The sequence below is a fragment of the Electrona antarctica genome, assembly GCF_951216825.1.
Source record: "Electrona antarctica genome assembly, chromosome: 4".
NCBI classification, from domain to species: domain Eukaryota; kingdom Metazoa; phylum Chordata; class Actinopteri; order Myctophiformes; family Myctophidae; genus Electrona; species Electrona antarctica.
Window position 1 is genome coordinate 44,720,648 of NC_136809.1, and position 6,602 is coordinate 44,727,249.

The window sequence follows — 6,602 nt, forward strand, 5'->3', positions numbered from 1 at the left end:
CCATCTCAAAATGAAGGGACCACCCCCAACTCGGCTCTGTTTTGGTTTCAGGTGCCCCAAAACCCCTTTTTTGTCTCTGGCGAAATTGTGTAAAGGCAAATACTAAACACACTAAAATTACATAAATACACATGGAAGCGTGAAATTTGGCATGGAGTATCCTGACACATATAGGGGTAAGTAGCAGAATAGGATTTTGGGGCTATCTACCATTATATTCTTAAATATGACCATACATCATCTCCAGAAACACAAACATATATACTGTCCGCTTAACAAATAACAACAAAGATGGTTATTTTCCAGCACATGATGGTGAATATCACTGCCTCACTTGTACATAGACAACTTCCCATATCATTAAGCTTCAATTTAAGACCAAGATGGACCTTTCTATCTTGAAAATTGCTCTTTCTGTAGCCAAAAGTCTGCACTATATCTGGCATTTGAGCCACGGACCACCATTTGATGAAATTTAGTCTCAGACCCAAAACTTACAATGTTTTGTCGTCGTCTGATTGGATTTTGTCCACAATTCCATAATGTATTGATGTTGGTAGTACTATAGGAGAGATAAGTCGTTCAAAATAACAATTATTCTACTGTGTAGGCTACTGTTGGTTACATATTTGCCTGCGAGTGTGTACAGGGCAGAATATTGTAATGGATTGTGTGACTGTTTGTATTTAGTTCTGCATAGTGCAGGCCATTCTATAATGTGTATACTGCCGTATACTATTGTTCATTACTCTAATTGTGTAGATTTCTTGTAAATTAAGTAATGCAGATGTTTAACACTAATTTAACTCTTGGTCCATTTGGTTTCATTTTACACTCTCAAGAGTTAAAGATCTAATAAGGGTCCATTTGGTTACCAACTCTCCATTTAGCTGGGGACCACCTGGAACCCCCTCAAGGACCACTGGTGGTCCTGCACTATGCAGTACAAAATACATACAGTCACACTATCCATTACAGTATTCCACCCTGTACACACTCACAGGCAAGCAACAGTGTACAAACAGTGACCACCCTGACCCTATATACACTAGCCTGCACCATGCATAACAAAATGCACACACATCAGTCATCGTGTTCATAGAACTCGCTTCTTCTTCTTCCGTGCCGCAATGAACTAACGCTACGATTTGTGTCACGGACACAAAATAAATGGTCAATAATTTTACCAGAAACCCAAATAGCTAGCCCTAAATGTATACGAATGGACTCATAATGTGCCATAGTGACTATGCCTGTGTGCGACACATTTTAAAGGGGGGCTAATTCAAGAAGAACAGAAGGGCCCAACAGTCTCATTGTGGGCATCTATTTAGCCCTTGCCTTTTCATCTTATTATAGACCACTAATTCAAATGGGTAGGCTCTAATTATGAAAAAATCTAATATAAAACATTATTTATGATTAACATACTGATGATTGCACCTGAGGCAAAATGGTTGAAATTCTTCCATGTACACAAATACATATGGCTGAGATTTCAGTTCTTTATTTCTTGTTCTCAGTTCTCTGTTTGCTGGTCAAATGATTTGTGGTTTGTCCGCAAACGTCTTTCCAAGTTCACTTTCTTCACCATCACTGTTCAGTTCTTGCTGATGAGACAAATAATTACAGTAGAATAATGATGAGAGAGCTCTATCCAGTTCCATGTATGGTACACAAATACATATGGCTCAGATTTCAGTTCTTTATTTCTTGTTCTCAGTTCTCTGTTTGCTGGAAAGTTCTAGTCAAATGATTTGTGGTTTGCCACCAAGTTCCCTTTATTCACTATCACTGCATATAGTTAATTCACTCTATCCCACTCATGCGCACCGGTAGGTGGTGTGATGTAAGGAATTATGCCAGTGGAACAATGAAAGAGCAACAATGAAAGGCAGCTATTAGCAAACATTAGCCTACTTCTAGCTGTCTGTCTTGTCTTGCATCCTCACCTGACATTAATGAGCATGTCATCTTGACACTTCACCAGTCACCAAAATAATTCAAACTAATTATTTAAATATTTTGATATATTGTAGACATTATAACCAACATAAAAAAATGTCACAGACATGGACAAGTCTTGCCAGTCTTGTACGCCAGTCTGTTTGTTGACCCCTGGAACAAACAGACACATGCAATTAACCAGAATTAGGCGCCGATACTGTGATACATACAGCATATTTATTAGGCATAGTAACAGAAATCTGTTTTGAACATATACATAAAATTATTTTGATTGGTGCAAACCACTCCAACAACCAGCTTTGTCTGTATGTTTGTGTACCTGTGTACATACGTGTCCGTGCAAAGGTGAGCATGGTTACTATGGTTACTATAGTGTGTGACGTCACTGACATAGCTGATCAGACTATATAAGACCTTGCACCACTCAGTTCACACGGGTGTGATTTTTGTTATTATTATTATCTTCCCCTCCTGTCCGATGGGGGGGAGGCTGTGCCTGGGGGGCGGAGGTGCTCCAGCCCCTCCAGCACCCCTACTTCCCTCAGCCATGGGACCACACTGGATTCAACCCCCCTTTGGTTTTCAACCATCCCTGCCCTTCATCATATGGGTTTGGTTTTTCCACAATAGCTTCATCAGCTCGCTTGTATAAGTTAACATTAATGTTTAAGAATAGAAGAGAACCTTGACCATCAAAACATAGGTCTAGAGTGACACCTTTTTTGATCTTTTAAATGCAATATTGGCTGAGTTACTGTATAGTGAAAATAGATTTTTGAGTGGACTCCTATGTAGAGCTATGTGTGTATGTATGAAGTGGCCACACACACACACACACACACACACACACACACACACACACACACACACACACACACACACACACACACACACACACACACACACACACACACACACACACACACACACAGTACAGTACAGTACTGCGAAGTACAGTACTACAAAGTACAGTACAGTAATGTGAAGTACAGTACTACGAAGTACAGTACAGTACTGCAAAGTACTACAAAGTACAGTACAACAAAGTACGGAACCAATAGTCAGACAACCAACAATAAGACAACCAATCGTCAGACACCCCAACAGCACAGATGGGATTCAATTCAATTCAATTTTATTAAAGTGTCAAATCACAACAAGTTGTCTTAAGACACTTAAATAATAAAGGTATCTATCTATCTATCTATCTATCTATCTATCTATCTATGGGTCTGATTTTTATATAATTGCGGCACTCATTTGCATAAAAATGACAGATGGGACACTTTGCCAGCTTTTTAACATATAGCTCATTCAAGTAGGAAATATTCCATGATGTGGAGTGAGTTCAAACTCAGTCATTCATTCATTTATTCCAAATGTATACTGACTGACCGATTTGAGGTATAGTGCAGAATTTTGGCTACAGAAAGAGCAATTTTCAAGATAGAAAGGTCATCTTGGGCTTAAATTGAAGCTTAAGGATATGGGACGTTTTCTATATACAAGTGAGGCAATGATATTCACCATAATGTGCTGGAAAATAACCATCTTTATTTGTTAAGCGGACAGTATATATATTTGTGTTTCTGGAGATGATGTAGGTCATATTTAAGAATACAATGGTAGATAGCCCCAAAATCCTATTCTGCTACTTACCCCTATGTGTCAGGATACTCCATGCCAAATTTCACACTTCCATGTGTATTTATGTATTTTTAGTGAATTATTATTTGCCTTTACACAATTTCGACAGAGACATATACCAAAAAAGGGGTTTTGGGGCCCCTGAAACCAAACGGAGCCGAGTTGGGGGTGGTCCCTTCATTTTGAGATGAAAATGAAGGGAACAGGAAATAATAGTGAAAAAAAGGTAGCAAAAAATAGTATGAGGGCTGGGCCTAGCTCCCGGACTAAGGGAATAGGCCCCTATACTCAAATAGCTGAACCTGTGGGCCATGCACATTACAGAAATGGCAAGGGGCCAAGGGCCAGTTGATGACAACATTAATGATAATTATTTGCTTTATTTCCACATAACATATGAAAAAAGACAAGTGCAATGTGCATAATTTTATGGCTTGAATTTGTAATCAAAGAAATTTGCTAAATTTTCTCTCTTTTGAATAATTCTGTGCAATTAGCACAATGTGCTTGAATGTGTTGCACATTCAACACAAACAACTGTTTCCATAAAACAAACTACTGTGCATTTGTCTGTCTGTCTGTCTGTCTGTCTGTCTGTCTGTCTGTCTGTCTGTCTGTCTGTCTGTCTGTCTCTGCCTGCCTTCCTGCCAAACGTAGTGCCTGCTGTGGTTAACATTAAAGATAGCTGAGCACATCTCTTTCAATTGCTTCACAATGTCATTTATGGCTTGGCCTACATTCAAGACGCAATTGTCCATAAAATAATAGTTAAGTAGAGGTACAGTATACATCTCTATTTATTTGCATTAAAGTAATTAGTCGGACACCACCATTTTTTTAACTTCGGCGGCACCATCACAGCGCCAACTCGCTACTGCCCCACAGGTCAGAGGACCACATTACACCTTGAGTTACCTGTAAACTGCCTGCTCATTGGATGTTATTCGGCTCTGCAACATGGGAGGCGCTGTTGCGTAAAAATGTCGCTCAACCAGGAAGAGTGTCTGCCCGGTGGATTATTTAAAATTTTGGCCAAAAAGTGTATTTTAGACGTGAGGCTCAGAGTGCTCCCACTAAGGAAAGTATAGGCTTTCAACTCCACAAAACCGTCTTTGTTTTGGTGAGTAGCAAAAGTGTACTTTTTATTTTTTACTGAAGACGAGCTTGAGTGATTCTATTCTACGTCCAAGCATAGACATGGTAACGCCCCACCTACCTCTGATTGGCCTACCGACACTGCCGGCCTTACCATGCAGAGTTTCCTCCGAGGTGGATAGCTATATGCTGGATAGTCTGCCGCGAGGTTACTCCTTGGTGGGAAATAAATAAATAATACAAGTACGATATAAGAATGACAGCTTGGCACGCGCGACAGTAACTTTTATTTTTGTAGAAGAGGCAAACTAATATTGTTTAGGCCGTTTGCTTTGATGGAATAATTGATTGAAGTGTTTGTGTTGATAATAGTGTAATTTATTTGTACTGTTTGCCTTAGTTTGCCTTCTACAAAAATAAAAGTTACAAGGCTGTATTTCGTCGCGCGTGCCACTCTTGTACCATATTTCCCACCACGGAGTAACCTGGCGTCTCGGAGGACAGTCTGGTGAGACCATGGGGGCAAGACGGGCAGTGTCGGTAGGCCAATCAGAGGCAGGCGGGGCATAGAATAGAATCACGCGTCTGTGAAGCCGGTGAAGCATGTGCAGAGGCTCGAAAGTCCTATAGCGTTAAGGAGATGTCATTCTAACGCTATATGGTACAGAGCTAGGGCCCACTCAGCTTTTTGTGCCAATGCATAAATGTGTGCCAGTTTTACCACAAGCTCTAGAGATGAATTAAAATGAAGATGTTCTTGCATACTTATTACTTGGCAAAAGGAACTGGTTAGTGAGACAGTCAACTCAGGCTGAAAGGGAAGGGTCAATTAATAATGAACTGCAGCTATATGGGAGATTAGATATTCCAGATATGCTAAATATATTCAGTGGGAAACATATGAAAGGTGTTAACAAGCTCAGCGATAGCAGTTCCAAGTCTATTGGGAAACTAGCGGGATATGTCTTCTACCAAAAATTATTCTCTTGCATATGCATCTGTACTTTTACTGCATGAATCTAAGTTTAATTAAAAATGAAACGAACCGTTTCATGAAGCACTTAACAGTTAACATTCTGCTCTCATTTTCTGTCTCTCTCGCACACACTCGCGCACACACTCGCTCGCGCACACGCACACACACACACACACACACACACACACACACACACACACACACACACACACACACACACACACACACACACACACACACACACACACACACACACCACAACTAAGGTATGTCCCTTGTTTGTCCTTTAATTAAAAGTGAGAGGTGTTTTATGGCAGTGCTTGGTACCAAGGATTTATCTGACTCTCACAAAGCGAGGGCAGAGTAGAGTCATCAAATTGTCACATCATGTGTGAAAGATATGGAGCTGAGCCAGGGGGAAAACTAACTTTGAACTTTACAAAGCTGATTAACACCATCCATTCACATACTTTTGTGCCACCCGCTCCCACCCCTCCCCCCGTCCCCAAACACACACATCCCTGTTTGCATGTGCGAGTGCTTGTGGTTTTGTATATGAGCAGTGGGTGATAATTGCGGGCTGTTAATGCAACGATACACTCAGTCGACTTGATCCTATTCGCGTCTGGAGCGTTAAATTCTTCTGACACTGCATAATGGCCCTGGGAAAGAGTCTGTCATGTCATCAGGTTAAGTCTCAGAGGAGACGTTAAACAAGAGAATAAACGGCCTGCTTCTTCTCCTCTCTCTCTCTCTCTCTGCATTCTCACACCCGCTGCATCAGAATGCAGAGTGGATGATATACAGGCAAGTGTGTGATTATGAACGCTATTGCTATGCATACAGGCAGTCTAAAGCCCAGGGACACAGTCAAATACTAAAGTGGTAATTTAAAACTATGTCACATTTTAATTTG